This window comes from Bos grunniens, chromosome 9 (assembly GCF_055505025.1).
Source record: "Bos grunniens cultivar Pamir isolate PY7600 chromosome 9, Bosgru_T2T1.0, whole genome shotgun sequence".
In the NCBI taxonomy this organism is placed as follows: Eukaryota; Metazoa; Chordata; class Mammalia; order Artiodactyla; family Bovidae; genus Bos; species Bos grunniens.
In genome coordinates, this window is record NC_141173.1 from 4,855,548 (window position 1) to 4,873,584 (window position 18,037).

The window sequence follows — 18,037 nt, forward strand, 5'->3', positions numbered from 1 at the left end:
TTGGGAGCTTACCTTTCTCTGCAATTTTCTGAAAGAGTTTGAGTAGGATAGGTGTTAGTTCTTGTCTAAATTTTTCGTAGAATTCACCTGTGAAGCCATCTGGTCCTGGGCTTTTTTTGTTGGAAGATGTTTGATTACAGTTTTGATTTTGGTGCCTGGGATGGGTCTGTTAAGTATTTCTATTTCTTCCTGGTTCAATTTTGGAAGATTATACTTTTTAAAGAATTTGTCCATTTCTTCCAAGTTGTCCATTTTATTAGTGTACAGATGCTGATAGTAGAGTCTTATGATACTTTCTATTTCTGTGTTGTCTGTTGTGATTTCACCTTTTTCATTTATAATTTTATTGATTGGATTCTTCTCCTTTTTTTTCTTGATGAGTCTGGCTAACAATTTGTCTATGTCATTTATCTTTTCAAAGAACCAACTTTGAGTGTTGTTGATTTTTGCTATTCCCTCCTTCATTTCTTTTTCATTTATTTCTGCTCTGATATTTATGATTTATTTTCCCTTCTATTAACCTTGGGATTCTTCTGTTCTTTATCTAGTTCCTTTAGGTGTAAAGTTAGGTTTTTTAGGTGATCTCTGTCTTGGTTCATGATGTAGCCTTGTATTGCTGTGAACCAGCCTCTTAACACTGCTTTTACTGAATCCTATTGGTTTGGGGTTGTCGTATCTCCATTTTCATTTGTTTCTATGCATATTTTGATTTCCTTTTTTTTTTTCCTGTGATCTATTGGTTATTTTATAGTATGTTGTTTAGTCTCCATACGTTTGCATTTTTAATACTTTTTTCCCCTGTAGTTTACATCTAATCTTACCTCATTCAAGAAAAGATTATTGAAATAATTTCTTTTTTTTTTTTTCAATTTACCAAGGTTATATTTATGTTCCAGGATGTGATCTTCCCTGGAGAATGTTCTGTGTGCACTAGAGAAAAAGGTGAAATTCATTACTTTGGGGTGAAATGCCTTATAGATAGCAATTAGGTCTAATTGCTCTATTGTATCATTTAAAGTATGTGTTTCCTTGCTAATTTTCTGTTCTAATGGAGGTGATGAAATTCCAACAGAGCTATTTCAAATCTTAAAAGATGATACTGTTAAAGTGCTGCACTCAATACATAAGCAATTTTTGAAGATTCAGCAGTGGCCACAGAATTGGAAAATGTCAGTTTTTATTGCTATCCCAAAGAATTGCAATGCTAAACAACATTCAATGTGCTGTACAATTGTACTCATTTCACATGCTAGCAAGGTTATGCTCAAAATCATTCAAGCTAGGCCTCAGCAGTATGTTAACCGAGAACTTCCAGATTTGTAAGCTGGGTTTTGAAGAGGCTGAGGAACCAAAAACCAAAATGCCAACATTTGGTGGGTCATGAGGAAGTAAGGGAACAGTTTGAGTAGTATAGATGTTAGATCTCCCATAAAAGTTTAATAGAATTCACCTGTGATGCCATCTGGGTCTGGATGCTGTTGGTAGATTTTTTATCATAGTTTCAGTTTCAATGCTGGTGATTGGTCTATTTGTATTTTCTAATTTTCCTGGTTCAGTCTTCAAAACTTGTACTTTTTTAAGAAATTGTCTATTTTTTACAGATTGTCCAATTTTTGCTCATTGCAATATCATATGATCTTTTGTATTTCAGCTTTGTCTGTTATAACATCTCCTTTTTCATTTCTAATTTTATTGATTTGAGTCTTGTTTCTCCCCCCCTCCTTTTTTTTCCTTGAGGTGTCTGGCTAATAATGGTTTGTCAATTTTGTTTAACTTCTCAAAGAACCATATTTTAGTTTTATTGATACTTGTTACTGTTTCCTTCATTTCTTTTAAGTTTATTTCCACTCTGAACTTTATGATTTCTTTCCTTCTACTAACTTTGGAGCTTTTTGCTCTTTTTTTTCTAGTTGTTTTAGGTGTGCTGTGCTTAGTTGCTCAGTCGTGTCCAACTCTTTGCAACCCCATGGACGTAACCCGCCAGGCTCCTCTGTTCATGGGCATTCTCCAGGCAGGAATACTGGAGTGGGTTGACATGTCCTCCTCCAGGGGATCTTTGCAACACAATGATTGAACCCAAGTCTCCCACATTGACAGCAGATTCTTTACCAACTAAGCCTAGGTTGCTCATTTGATGTTTTTCTCGCTTCTTGAGTTAGGCTTCTCTTGGAATAAACTTGCCTCTTAGCACTCCTTTTATGGCATCCTAAAGGCTTTGAAACTCTAATATTTGGCCACCTGATGCAAAGAACTGATGCGCTGAAAAGACCCTGATGTTGGGAAAGAGTGAAGGCAGGAGGAGAAGGGGGCAACAGAGGATGAGGTGGTTGGATGGCATCACCGACTCAACGGACATGAGTTTGTGTAAACTCTGGGAGTCGTTGGTGGACAGGGAAGCCTGATGTGATGCAGTCCATGGAATCACAAAGAGGTGGGCACAACTGAGGGACTGAACTGAACTGACTGAAAGGTTTTGAATTGTTGCTTTTTTGTTGTCATTTGTTTTAAGGTATTTTGTTTTTAATTTACTCTTTTACTTCTTCAATGACCTCTTGGCTATTTAGAACTGTATTGTTTAGCCTCCATGAGCTTGTGCTTTTTACAGTTTTTTTTTTTTTCTTTTTTTCCTATAATTGATATTTAATCTTATAGGGTGGTAGTCAGAAAAAAAAAATGACATTATTTCAGTTACTTAAATTTACCAAAACTTGATTTGTGGTCCAAGACATGATCTATCCTGAAGAATGTTCCATGTGCACTTGAGAAAAAAGTGTATTCTGCTGTTTGAGTGGAATGACCTATAGATATCAGTTAGCTCTACCTTTCCTAATGTGTATTTTGAGGCTAACATTTCCTTATTATTATTATTATTATTTGTCCATATGATCTGTCTATTGGTGTGAGTGAGGTATTAAAGTCTCCCACTATTATTGTGTCACTGTCAACTTCCCCTTTTATAGTTGTCAATATTTGCCTTATATATTGAGATACTCCTATACTAGTTGCATATATATTTATAATTTTTATATCTTCTTAGATTTATCATTTGATCATTATGTGGCATCCTTCTTTGTCTTGTGTAATGGAGCTTAAAGTCTTTTTGTATCTGATACGAGTATTGCTATTCTAGCTTTCTTTTGATTTCCATTTGCAGGAAATATATTTTCCCAGATCATGACATAAAAGAAAAGAGTGCCCACTCTCACCACTATTATTCAATATATTTTTAGAAGTCCTAGCTACAGAAATCAAAGGAAAAAGAAATAATAGGAATTTAGATTGGAAAAGAAGTAAAACACACTATTTTCAGATATGATACTACACATAAAAATGCTAAAATGCCACCAAAGAACTTCCAGAACTAATCAATGAATTTAGTAAATTTACAGGATATAAAATTAATACTCATAAGTTGTTTGCATCCTATGCAGTAACAACGAAAATTCAGAAAGAGAAATTAGGGGGAAAATTCCATTCAACATTGCAACAAAAAGAATAAAATACCTGAAATAAACCTACTTAAAGAGAAAAGAGATGGGAAATAACATCTAAGTCCAGCATTCTTGCCTGAGAAATGCCATGGACAGTGGAGCCTGGTGGGTCACAGTCCATGGGGTTGCAAAAGGGTCAGACATGACTTAGTGATTAAACAATAACAAGAAAGAGACAGAATACCTTTATGCAAAAAAGTATAAGACACTGATGAAAGAAGTCAAAGATGACAGAAACAGATGGAGAGATATACCATGTTCTTGGATATGAAGAATAATTATTGTCAAAATGATTATACTACCCAAAACAAGCTCATAGTCAATGCAATACCTATCAAACTACACATGCATTTGTCACAGAAGTAGAACAATAGGAACAACAACAACAACAAAATCACAATTTGTATGTAAATACAAAAGACTCTGAATAGCCAAAACAGTCTTGAGAAACAAAAACAGAGCTGGAGAAATTAACCTCCCTGACATTAAATTATACTACAAAGCTACAGTCATCAAGCTAGTATGATACTGGCACAAACATAGAAATATAGACTAATGGAACTGCATAGAAAGTCCAGAGATGTACTCACACACCTATGATCAACTTATCTTTGACCAGAGAGACAATAATATGCAATAAAAACAAGACAGCCTCTTCAGTAAGTGGTGTGGGAAAACTGGACAGCTACATGTAAAAGAATAAAATTAGAACACTTCCTAACACCATCAACCAAAATAAACTCAAAATGGATTAAAGATGTAAATGGAAAGTCAGAAATTATAAAGCTCTTAGAGGAAAATACAGGCAGGACACTCTTTGACACAAACTGCAGCAAGATTCTCTCTGACCCACCTCCTAGATTAATGGAAATAAAAACAAAAATAAACAAATGGAACCTAATTAAACATAAAAGCTTTTGCACAGCAAACTATAAACAAGATGAAAAGACTACCCTCAGAATGAGAGAAAATAATTGCAATCAAAGGAACTGACAAAGGACGTTCCTCTCCAAAATATATAAGCAGCTCATATAATTCAATATCAGAAAAACAAAAAATCTAACCAAAAAGTGGGAAGATCTAAACATACATTTCTTCAAAGAAGACATACAGGTGGCTAATAAACACATGAAAAAATGCTCCACTTTGCTCATTATTAGAGGAATGGAAATCAAAACTACAGTGAGGTATCACCTCACACCAGTCAGAATGGCCATCATCAAAAATCTACAAACAGTACTTTCTGGAGAAAATATAGAGAAGGGGAAACCCTCCTGTACTGTTGGTAAGAATCCAAACTAATATAACCATTATGGAAAATAGTGTGGAGATTCCTTAAAAAAACTAGGAGTATCTGTCATATGACCCAACAATCTCACTACTGGGTATATACCTTGAGAAAACCATAATCCTAAAAGACATATATACCCCAATACCCATTGCAGCACTATTTACGATAGCCAGGACATGGAAACAATTTCGATGTCCATCAACAAAATAAAGGATAAAGAAAGTGAAAGTTTAAAGTTTAGTCACTCAGTAGTGTCTGACTCTTTGGGACAGCATGGACTTTAGCCCACCAAGCTCCTCTGCCCATGGGATTTTCCGGCAAGAATACTGGAGTGGGTTGCCATTTCCTTCCCCAGAATATCTTCCTGACACAGGGGTTGAACACAGGTCTCCCACATTATAGGCAGATGCTTTACCATCTGAGCCACCAGGGAAGTTAAGGTATGGTACATATATGCAATGGAATATTAGTCATAGAAAGGAGCAAATTTGAGACAGTTGAAGTGAATTAAGTCAGAAAGAGAAAAACAATTATCATATAGTAATGCATATATATGGAATCCAGAAAAATGGCACTGATGAACCTAACAGAGAATGAATCTGGGGACACAGTGGGGAAAGGTGAGGGTAGGATGAACTGAAAAAGTAGCATTGACATAAACACACTATCATGTGTAAATTAGATAATGGGGTGTTTATGCATAACACAGAGCTACCACCTGGTGCTCTATGAGGACCTAGAGAGGTGGGATGTGGGAGGAGAGGCAGGCTCAAAAGGAAGGGGATATATGTATATAATTATGACCGATATGTCTTGTTACCTGGAAGAAACCAACACAACAGTGTAAAGCAATTTTCCACCAATTAAAAATTAAAAAAAAAAAATGAGAAGACAAAAAACTGAGATCATGGCAACCATTCCCATTTCTTCATGGCAAATAAAAGGGGAAAAAGAGGAAGTAGTGACAGATTTTATTTTCTTGGGCTCCAAAATCACTGTGTATGGTGACTGCAGCTATGAAATTAACATATGCTTAATCCTTTAAAAAAAAAAAAAGAGAGAGAAATATAGACAGTGCATTAAAAAGAAGAGGCATCACTTTGCCGACAAAAGTCTGCACAATTAAAGCCATGCATGTTCCAGTCATGTATGGATATTAGAGTTGAACCATGAAGAAGGCTGAATGCCAAAGAATAGATACTTTTGAATTATGAGGATGGAGAAGATACTTGAGAATCTCTTGGATTGTAAAATTAAACCAGTCAGTCCTAAATAAAGCAACCCTGAATATTCACTAGAGGAGCTGATGTTGAAGCTGAAGCTCCAATACTTTGTCCACCTGATGTGAAGAGCTGACTCATTGGAATGAACCTTGATGCTGGGAAAGATTGAAAGCAAAATGAAAAGGGGGTGGCAGAGGATGAAATGATTAGATAACAACATCCATTCAATGGACATGAATTTTGAGGAAACTCTACAAGACAGTGGAGGACAAAAGAGCCTGGCATGTCATAGTCCATGAGGTCACAAAGAATTGGACATGACTTAGTGTTTTAGTTTAGTTTCAGAAATACAACATATTGATCCATCGATTTCATACTTAGAAAATAATCTCCACTATAAGCCTAGCACGGAGAAGGCAAATGGCACCCCACTCCAGTACTCTTGCCTGGAAAATCCCATGGACGGAGGGGCCTAGTGGGTTTCAGTCCATGGGGTCGCTAGGAGTTGGACATGACTGAGCGACTTCATTTTCACTTTTCACTTTCATGCATTGGAGAAGGAAATGGCAATCTACTCCAGTGTTCTTGCCTGGAAAATCCCAGGGACAGGGGAGCCTGGTGGGCTGCCGTCTATGGGGTCGCACAGAGTCGGACACGACTCAAGTGACTTAGCAGCAGCATAAGCCTAGCAACTATCAATCCCCATACAAAGTCATTACAGTGTTAATGAACATATTTATTATGCTTTATGTTAAAACACTCAAATTATTTATTTTATAGATATGTTTGTGTCTTTAATTCTATTTCTGTATTTCAGACATCCTCTCAACCCTCTACCCTTTGGCAAAAACCTTTGTTTTCTCTGTACCTAAGAGTCATGCTTACTTCTATTTTGTTTTTTGTTTAATCATTTTGTGTGAACTTTTAAGTGAGATTATATGGTATTTATCTTTCTCTAATTAATTTCACTTAGTGAAATACATTCAAGATCCATCCATGTTATCACAAATTGCGAGATTTTATTACTTTTACATTTGAGTATTATTCCAGTGTGTGTGTGGGATGATAAAGTTCCCTACAAGTTTTATGTTACTGTCAATTTCTCTCTTTATGTCTTTTTCTTTCTTTTTCTATTTTTTTTTTCTTTTAACTTTGGCCATGCCATGTGGCAGGTGAAATCTTAATTCCCTGACTAGAGATAGAAGTCATGTTCCCTGAAGTGGGATCACGGAGAGCTAACCACTAAATTACCAGGGAAGTCCCTTTACCTTTATGTCTGTTAACATTTGCTTTATGTATCTAAGTACACAAAGTTCCTCTGTTGCGTACATATATATTTACAAACTATATCTTCTTCCTGAATATATCCCTTTACCACTGTGTAATGTCTTTCTTTTTCTTTTTAGTGCAATCTTTTTTTTAAAGTCTGTTTTGTCTGATATATGTATTGCTACCTCAGCTTTCTTTTGATTTTTGTTTTCATGGAATAATTGTTTGTACTCCCTCACTTTCAGTGTCTTTAGCTCTAAAGTTCTCTCTTTTAGGGAGCATATACATGGGTTTCATTTTCATTTCAGGGCTTCCCTGTGGGTTAGAGGTTAAAGCGTCTACCTCCAATGAGGGAGACCTGGGTTCGATCCCTGGGTTGGGAAGATCCCCTGGAGAAGGAATGGTAACCCACTCCAGTATTCTTGCCTGGAGAATCCCATGGATGGAGAAACCTGGTAGGCTATAGTCCACAGGGTCTCAAAGAGTCGGACATGACTGAGCGACTTCACTTTCACTATCACACATGGGTTTATGCCTAACAAACACATAAAAAGATGCTGAACATCACTCATTATCAGAGAAATGCAAATCAAAACCATTATGAGGTACCATCTCACACCAGTCAGAATGGCTTCTATCCAAAAATCTATAATGCTGGAGAGGGTGTGGAGAAAAGGGAACCCTCTTACACTGTTGGTGGGAATGCAAACTAGTACAGCCACTATGGAGAACAGTGTGGAGATTCCTTAAAAAACTGGAAATAGAACTGCCTTATGATCCAGCAATCCCACTGCTGGGCATACACACTGAGGAAACCAGAAGGGAAAGAGACACGTGTACCCCAATGTTCATCGCAGCACTGTTTATAATAGCCAGGACGTGGAAGCAACCTAGATGTCCATCAGCAGATGAATGGATAAGAAAGACATGGTACATATACACAACGTAGTATTACTCAGCCCTTAAAAAGAATACATTTGAATCAGTTCTAATGAGGTGGATGAAACTGGAGCCTATTATACAGAGTGAAGTAAGCCAGAAGGAAAAACACCAATACAGTATACTAATGCATATATATGGAATTTAGAAAGATGGTAACAATAACTCTGTGTACGAAACAGCAAAAGAGACACTGATGTATAGAACAGTCTTATGGACTCTCTGGGAGAGGGAGAGGGTGGGAAGATTTGGGAGAATGGCATTGAAACATGTAAAATATCATGTATGAAACGAGATGCCAGTCCAGGTTCGATGCACGATACTGGGTGCTTGGGGCTAGTGCACTGGGACGACCCAGAGGGATGGTATGGGGAGGGAGGAGGGAGGAGGGTTCAGGATGGGGAACACATGTATACCTGTGGCAGATTCATTTTGATATTTAGCAAAACTAATACAATTATGTAAAGTTTAAAAATAAAATAAAATTAAAAAAAAAAACTAGTACTCAAAGACAAACAGAAAAAAATAATAATAATAATTTTCATTACCAGTTCAACCACTCTGTCTTTTGATAGGAGTATTTTAAAATTTATATTTAGAGTAATTGTTGATAAGTATGTACTTAATACTATTTTGTTAATTTACTTCCAGTTACTGTGATAGCTTTTCTGTTTCTTTCTCTTATTCTTTTTCCTCATGATTTGATGGATATCAATGTTATGTTTGGATCTTTCTTTTTTGTGTGTATAAATTATAGGTTTTTGGTTTATATTTACAATGAGACATATATAACCATACATATAGGTGTCTATTATAAATAAGTTGATGATCCCTTAAGCTCATATATATTCTAACAATCCTACAATTTTATTCCTTTATCACATTTTTTGATATCATATTTTTTGTATAATCCATAATTACTCAGTATCAGTTCAGTTCAGTTCAGTCAGTCAGTCTTATCTGAGTCTTTGTGACCCCATGAATGGCAGCATGCCAGGCCTCCCTGTCCATCACCAACTCCCAGAGTTCACTCAGACTCACGTCTATCAAGTCAGTGATGCCATCCAGCCATCTCATCCTCTGTCGTCCCCTTCTCCTCCTGCCCCCAATCCCTCCCAGCATCAGAGTCTTTATAGACACAGGTTAATTTTGCTATGTGTGTTTTGCTTAAACTTTCTATTGGCTTTATAATTGTTTGATCCACTACCTTTACTGTATTTTGACTTTACCAGTGAAATATTTCCTTTAACAATTTTTTTTTTTTTTTCACAGTAGTTACCTCTTTTGTTTTCTGCTTAGAGATATCCCTTAACATTTCTTATCAAGCCAGCTTAGTGATGATGAACTCTTTTTATCTTTTGCTTATCTATTGAATGTCTACAAAAGTGAAAGTGAAGTTGCTCAGTTATGTCCGACTCTTTGCGACCCCATGGACTACAGCCCACCAGGCTCCTCCATCCATGGAATTTTCTAGGCAAGAGTACTAGAGTGGGTTTCCATTTCCTTCTCCAGGGGATCTTCCCACCCAGGGATCAAACCCAGGTCTCCAGCATCACAGGCAGATGCTTTACCATCTGAGCAACAAGGAAATCACTGAATCTCTATCTTTCATGCAATTTTGAATGTGGTAATTTTTTAAGGTAGAATATTCTTATTTGTGGATTTCCTTTTATTCCTTTCAGTACTTTGAATTTATGTGAATTCCTGTCTGGCCTGCAAATTTGTACTGAAGATTCAGTTGATATTCTTATAAGCCTTCTCTTGTATGTTATGCTATTACTTTTTCTCTATTGCCTATAGGTATATTTGTACTTGATTTTGACATTTAAATGATAATGTTTCTTGTGTACCTCTTTGGGTTCATCTTGTTTAGGAATCTCTGTGCTTCCTGGACTTGTATGTGTTTTCTTCTCCAGATGAAGGACATTTTCAGTCATTATTCTTTAAATAAGTTCAAGTCAGTCCTGTTCTCTCTTGTTCCTGCTGGTACCTCTGTGATGCTAAACTTAGTATGTTTGATGTTTTCTTAGATGTCTTTTAAACTATCTTCATTTTTAAAAATTTCTTCTCTGTTCAGTTTTGATTATTTGCACTACTGTGTCTTCCAAATAAGTGACCATTCTTCTATATCACCTAATGTACTGTTGATTCCTTTATTTTTTTTTAATTAGCAAAAGAAATATAATATATGTATGCAGAAATGACAAACATTGTTGAAAGAAACTGAAAATTCAATTATCTGGAAAGACATTTTTTGATCAAAGATTGGAAGTCTTAATCTTGTTATGAGGACATTCTCACCAAATTAATCTACAGATTCAATTAAATACCTATTAAAGTGATAGCTGGTTTTTGGTTTTTTTTTGGGGGGGGTAGAAATGGTAAGGTGATTCTAAAATTCATACGGAAATGCAAGGGACCCAGAGTAGAAAATAAACAATCTTGAAAAAGAAGAACATAGCTGGAAGACTTACACCTTCTGATTTGAAAACTTGCTGAAAATCTGTGGTAATCAAAACAGTGTGTTACTAGCACAAAGATAGACACATAGATCAATGGAAAACAATTGAGAGTCCAGAAATAAAACTTTGTGTGTATGTCAATAGATTGTTTGCTTGTTTGTTTTTTCACACTCTCCTCCCCTTTCTCTATGTCCATAATACTTTTCTCTAGGTCTGTTTCTCCATTGCTGCCCTGAAAATAAATTCTTTGGTTTATTTTTATTTCTAGATTCTGTATATATGTGTTAGTACATGGTATTTACCTTTCTCTTTCTGACTTATTTCACTCTGTATAATGGGCCCAAGATTCATCCACCTCATTCAGTTCAGTTCAGTTGCTCAGTCGTGTCTAACTCTTTGTGACCCCATGGACTGCAGCACGCCAGGCCTCCCTGTCCATCACCAACTCCCAGAGTTTACCCAAACTCATGTCCATTGTGTTGGTGATGCCATTCAACCACCTCATCATCCATCATCCCCTTCTCCTCCTGCCCTCAACCTTTCCCAGCATCAGGGTCTTATCAAATGAGTCAATTCTTCACATCAGGTGGCCAAAGGATTGGAGTTTCAGCTTCAGCATCAGTCCTTCCAATGAATATTCAGGACTGATTTCCTTTAGGATGGACTGGTTGAATATCCTTTCTGTCCAAGGGACTCTCAAGAGTCTTCTCCAACACCACAGTTCAAAAGCACCAGTTCAAAAGCACTCAGCTCTCTTTATAGTCCAACTCTCACATCCATACATGACCACTGGAAAAACCATAGCCTTGACTAGATGAACCTTTGTTGGCAAAGTAACATCTTTGCTTTTTAATATGCTGTCTATGTTGGTCATAACTTTCCTTCCAAGGAATAAGTGTCTTTTAATTCCACCTCATTAGAACTGACTCAAATGTGTTCCTTTTTATGGTTTAGAAATATTCAATTGTTTACATGTTCCACAAATTCTTTATCCATTCATCAGTCGATGGATATCTACATTGCTTCCATGTTCTAACTATTATAAATAGTGCTGCAATGAAAAATGGGATACATGTGTACTTTTCAATTCTGATTTCCTCAGGGTATTTGCCTAGGAGTAGGATTGCTGTGTCACACAATGGTTTTATTCCTAGTTTTTTAAGGAATCTGCATACCATCTTCCATAGTGGTTGTATCAATTTACATTCCTAACAATAGTGCAAGAGGGTTCCCTTTTCTCCATACCCTCTCCAGCATTTATTGTTTTTATTCAGTTATTTTCATTCTTTTTACTTCATTCTGCTCTTCAGAAGTTATTTCCATCATTTTATCTTTCAGCTCACTGATCCTTTCTTCTTGTTCAGATATTCTGCTATTGATTCCTTCTAGAGATTTTTAACTTCAGTAATTGTGTTATTTGTCTCTCTATGTTTGTTTATTTTTTTCTAAATCTTGTTAATTGATTCTTGCATTTTCTCCATTATGTTTTCAAGGTTTTGATCATCTTTACTATTATAATTCTGAATTATTTTTTGCACACTTTGTCTATTTCCTCTTCATTCATTTGGACTTCTGTGTTTCTAGTTTGTTCTTTCATTTGTGCAGTATTCCTCTGCCTTTCATTATTATTTTTTTAAGTGTATTGTGTTTGAGATCTCCTTTTCCCAGGCTGCAAGGTTAGATTTTATCTTCCTGTTGATTTCTGCCCTCCTAAGCTTGGTCCAGTGATTTGTGTAAGTTGTAAGCTTCATATGGGGTGAGATTTGTAGCGAGTCCCCCCCCCCCCCCACCTCTGATAGGCAAGGCTGGGTGAGGTGGTAGTCCTGTCTGCTGATGACTGGGTTTGTGTTTTTGTCTTGTTCGTTGTTATGATGAGGCATCCTGCATAGGGTGCTACTTGTGGTTGGCTGAGGCCGGTTCTTGTATTCAAGAACTCCTTTGTGAAAGTTCTCACTATTTGATACTCTTTAGGGTTTTGAATTCTCCAGTAGTCTAGGGTCTTGGAGTCAGTGTTCCCACTTCAAAGTTTCAGGGATTGATCTCTGGCAAAGAACAAAGATTCCACAGGTGTTTTTTATGGCATTATGTGAGATTAAAACAACTACCTCAGAATGAGAAGCCAAATATGAAACCCAGAAAAATGGCAGTTACAAAATTTAACAAGTAATAATTAAAATAATGGAATATAAACATACACATATAGAGCCATAAACAAAATCAAAATAATCCAACAAAATAAAGTACTATAGATTGACCTTCCAAACAAAGGAAACAAAAAAAAGATATCTACCAGTTAAGAACAAAGTTAACTAAAGCAGAAACTAAAAAGAAAACTAAAGCAAGGTGCCAAGAGCAGAAGAAAGCAATTAAAACAAAGCTAACAAATACAGTCAGAGAAAAGGTAGCAAAGAAAAGAACGGAATAATAGATATGCAAAGTTAAAAAGAGGTAGATAAAAAAGATTTATATACATTAAAGATTAATTGCTAGGGGAAAAGAATAGTAGCAAAAGCAAACAAAGGAGTGAATGTAGAAAAAGTAATAATAGGTTTAAAAAAAAAATAAAGAGAAAAAAAGAAGAAGAAATACTCCACAGAACTGCAGGCAGTGAATGTAAAGGAGAGGTTTATAACAATAAAAAGTGTGAATAAAAAAAAGAAAAAAAAAACTCAAAAGCTTAATTAGCTTTAATGGTGTTAATAAAATTGATAAATACAACAGAGAATAAAGAGAAATGAAAAAAAGAAAAACAAAAACCCAAAAGAAACTGCAGAACATGTCAAAATATAAGAATAGTAAATATTTTTCTTGAGTCACTGCTGTCAGCATCCTTTTCCTAGATGGGAGTCACAGTCCACCTCACCCTCCTAGGGCAACTTTCAACACAATCTGGACCTACTCCTGTGTGTTTTTGCCTTCAATGTGCACCGTTATCAGAAGTACTGCATTTTCTTTTGTGGGAGCTCTCAAAGTCCTTTTTTATATTCCATAGATAGAGTCTGCTTATTTGATCATGTGAATTTAACCTGTAGTTTGTACAGTTGGTGGGAAGGTTTGGGGTCATCTTTCTTAACCATACTGCCCCTGGGTTTCAATTGTGCTTTGATTCACACCTCTGCATGTGGGTTGTTCACTAGGGTTTGCTCCTGAGGCTGCCCTGGAGTACTTGGGTTTGCCCCGGTAAGGGCCAGGTGTGGAGGGGGTGCAGCTGCTGGGATCACAAGGGTTCTGTTAGTACAAGGTACTCAGAGGAGTTGGCAGCTAGAGCAGCAAGAAATATAGTGCTCTAGAAGGGTATGGCAACCAGTAGTGGCCAATCCAGTATTCTCACCTGGAAAATCCCACTGACAGAGATGCCTGGCAGGCCACAGCCCACAGAGTCCCAAAGCGTAGGACATGACTGAAGCGACCCTGCATGCATAAATGCAAGACATTTTTTGCTTGTAGCAGCTCTGCACCAGTGAGGGTTGAGCATGAAGGTGCCACAGTTTCTTGGGTTCCATGGACCCTAGTGGTGCAAAGTATGCAGGGACATGGACTGCCTCAGCCACAGGAGTTATGGCCCTATCGGAGTCTTTTTTTTTTTTTTTTTTTTTGAGCCTCTGATGGCTGTTGATCAGAGGATCTCTTTGGCTAGTCTTTATCTGTAGCTCTGCTACAAAGGCACTTAGAGGGCTCCCTTGTCTGGAGTCCTTCCCTGTTGTTCAGCACATCAGGCACATAGAGGTGCCCTCCTGGCTGGGGTCCTACTCTGTAGATCAGTGCATCAGACACTTAAAGGGGCACCCTTGTTGGGTTCCTACTCCATAGTTCAGTATGTTAGACATTTGATGAGCCAGCCTCTCTATTGTTCAGCTGTGGATGCTGGCGTGTGGGGAGAGAGAGTCTATGGTGATGGCTCCACCCCCTATTCGTGACTCCACAATATTGCCTTGCCTCCATGGCTGCCTGGCTTTCCTCCACAGGCGTTTCTCACCAGAATCTCCTCCTTCGCATCCCCTCAGTCCATCTCTCTGCAGTTAACAGCAGCTCTTACCCTGGGATTGCCCCACAATCCCTATGCTACAGCTCCCAACTGCTGCACCTTCTAGGGGACCTGGGTCCCTGTCCAGGGTACATATGACTGCAGCAAGGACTGTCTGATTCTCATTCCATTTAAGCTTCCACAGATCAGCTGCTTCACTCTCAGCTTTAAATGTTTCTCCTCTGACACAGACAATTGCCCTTATGTAGGTATCATACCCCTGTTTTAGTTCCCCTACCCACCAAGGGCAGGTCCAGTCCTACTTACACTCTCGTTTCCCCTACCCGGTTCCTTCATCCTACTGAGTTTTGCATGGTTCTATATATTCTTTTCTTGTGGTCAGGTACTCCTCTTTGCTCTCAGCTGGTGTCAGAAGAAGTAAGCATTTCTCTGTCTAAAGGTGTAATCCTCATGTATCCATAGAAGGAGATGTATTCCACATCCACCTACTCCTCTGCCATATTGTTCTCCTCTAATTAAAAAAAAAAAAAGTCGGTTGTGTTATTTAGGACTGTTTTTTAAAAATATTTTATAGTTCTTTGTTAATGTTTTCACCATGCTTGTTCATTCTTCTCCTGATACCAGTGTGAAGATTTATGGTCATTACTGTGAACTATTTATTGAGTAGATTGTTTATTTCCATTTTATTTAATATATTTTCTGAGGTTTTGCCTTGTTACTTTATTCAGAACATATTCCTCTGTCTCCTCATGTTGCTTAGTTATCTGTGTTTATACCTATCTAACAGGTAAATCATTTAGATCTTGGAGCAGCGGTGTATATAGGAGATGTCCCTGGAGCACCTGCAGCATACTTTCATCTGGCTACCAGTTAAGTGCTCCAGGAGTGTCCCCTATATGGACTGAATACATACTTCTCTTGCAGTGGACTGACTCTTGTTGATTTACTGGTAGATAGGGCTGAACCCTCTTTTGATAAGCTGCAGGACCCTGCCTTATGTGGATACTATGGACAATTCACAAATTAGATCAACTCCCAGCACTGCTAAGGCCCAACAGCATGCAGCTGATCCAGGCCCACTGGTTGATAGGGCTGAATTCTAGTGTTATAGGCCAGAGAAGTGCTTCCAAAATGGCACTTGATAGTGCCAATATTAGCACAATAGAACAAGATTCTAAAAATGCTTTTACAACATCTACCTAGGGGGGAGTCCTGCTGTCTCCTGCCTCTCAAGAAGATTCTCCTGGATTACTGAGCATGTCTGATCCAAGTACATTACAAACTACTGCTGCAGTGGGATTCAAAGCATGTGAGATTTTGCATTCATCCTTTAAAAATGGAATCTCTATTTCCTATAGCACTCTGTCTCACTTAAGTAAAAACTCTGATGGTTTTCAAACCTCAGCTTTTAAGGATCTCATTCCTGGTGAAAAACTCCAGCTGGAGAGACCCACAGTTCTCAGGGAGAAACTACTACTTAAAAACAAAATAAATCATTTATTTTATTATATATATCACTTCCCTCCTGAGCCATCCTCCCCTCCACCTATCCCAACTCTCTAGGTCATCACAAAGTGCCAGGCTGCACTCCATGTATTATTTATTTAGAAACTTTCCACTAACTGCTTATTTTACAAATGACAGTGGCTATATGTCAAAGCTAATTTCTCAATTTGTCCCACTTTGCCCTTCCCCTGCTGTGTCCCTAGGTCCATTCTCTACTAGGCTCATCAGTAGCATTTTCTAGATTCCATACATATGCTTTAATATATGATACTTGTTTTTGTTTGTGTGTTTGTTTTCTTTTTTACTTTGTTCAGTTTAGTTGCTCAGTCATGTCCAACACTTTGTGACCTCATGAATCGCAGCACACCAGGTCTTCCTGTCCATCACGAACTCCCGGGGTTCACTCAGACTTACCTCCATCGAGTCGGTGATGTCATCCAGCCATCTCATCCTCTGTTGTCCCCTTCTCTTCGTGCCCCCAATCCCTCCCAGCATCGGAGTCTTTTCCAATGAGTCAACTTTTCGCATGAGGTGGCCAAAGTACTGGAGTTTCAGCTTTAGCATCAGTCCTTCCAAAGAACACCCAGGGCTGATCTTCTTCAGAATGGACTGGTTGGATCTCCTTGCAGTCCAAGGGACTCTCAAGAGTCTTCTCCAACATCACAGTTCAAAAGCATCAATTCTTTGGTGCTCAGCTTTATTCACAGTCCAACTCTCACATCTATACATGACTACTGGAAAAACTATAGCCTTGACTAGATAGACCTTTGTTGGCAAAGTAATGTCTCTGCTTTTCAATACCCTATTTAGGTTGGTCATACATTTCCTTGCAAGGAGTAAACGCCTTTTAATTTCATGGCTGCAGTCACCATCTGCAGTGATTTTGGAGCCCCCAAAATAAAGTCTGACACTATTTTCACTGTTTCCCCATCTATTTCCCATGAACTGATGGGACCAGATGCCATGATCTTTGTCTTCTGAGTGATGAGCTTTAAGCCAACTTTTTCACTCTCCTCTTTCACTTTCATCAAGAGGCTTTTTAGTTCTTCTTCACTTTCTGCCATAAGGATGGAGTCATCTGCATATCTGAGGTTATTGATATTTCTCCTAGCAATCTTGATTCTAGATTGTGCTTCTTCCAGCCCAGCATTTCTCCTGATGTACTCTGCATTTAAGTTAAATAAGCAGGGTGACAATATACAGCCTTGACGTACTCCTTTTCCTATTTGGAACCGGTCTATTGTTCCATGTCCAGTTCTAACTGTTGCTTCCTGACCTGCATATAGGTTTCTCAAGAGGCAGGTCAGGTGTTCTGGTATTCCCATCTCTTTCAGAATTTTCCACAGTTTATTGTGATCCATAGAATCAAAGGCTTTGGCATAGTCAATAAAGCAGAAATAGATGTTTTTTCTTGAACTCTCTTGCTTTTCTCGATGATCCAGTGGATGTTGGCAATTTGGTCTCTGGTTCCTCTGCCTTTTCTAAAACCAGCTTGAACATCAGGAAGTTCATGGTTCAGGTATTACTAAAGCCTGGCTTGGAGAATTTTGAGCATTACTTTACTAGCATGTGAGATGAGTACAATTGTGCAATAGTTTGAGCATTCTTTGGCATTGCCTTTCATTGGGATTGGAATGAAAACGGACCTTTTCCAGTCCTGTGGCCACTGCTGAGTTTTCCAAATTTGCTGGCATATTGAGTGCAGCACTTTCACAGCATCATCTTTCAGGATTTGAAATAGCTCCACTGGAATTCCATCACCTCCACTAGCTTTGTTCATAGTGATGCTTTCTAAGGCCCACTTGACTTCACATTCCAGGATGTCTGGCTTTAGGTGAATGATCACACCATCGTGATTATCTGGGTCATGA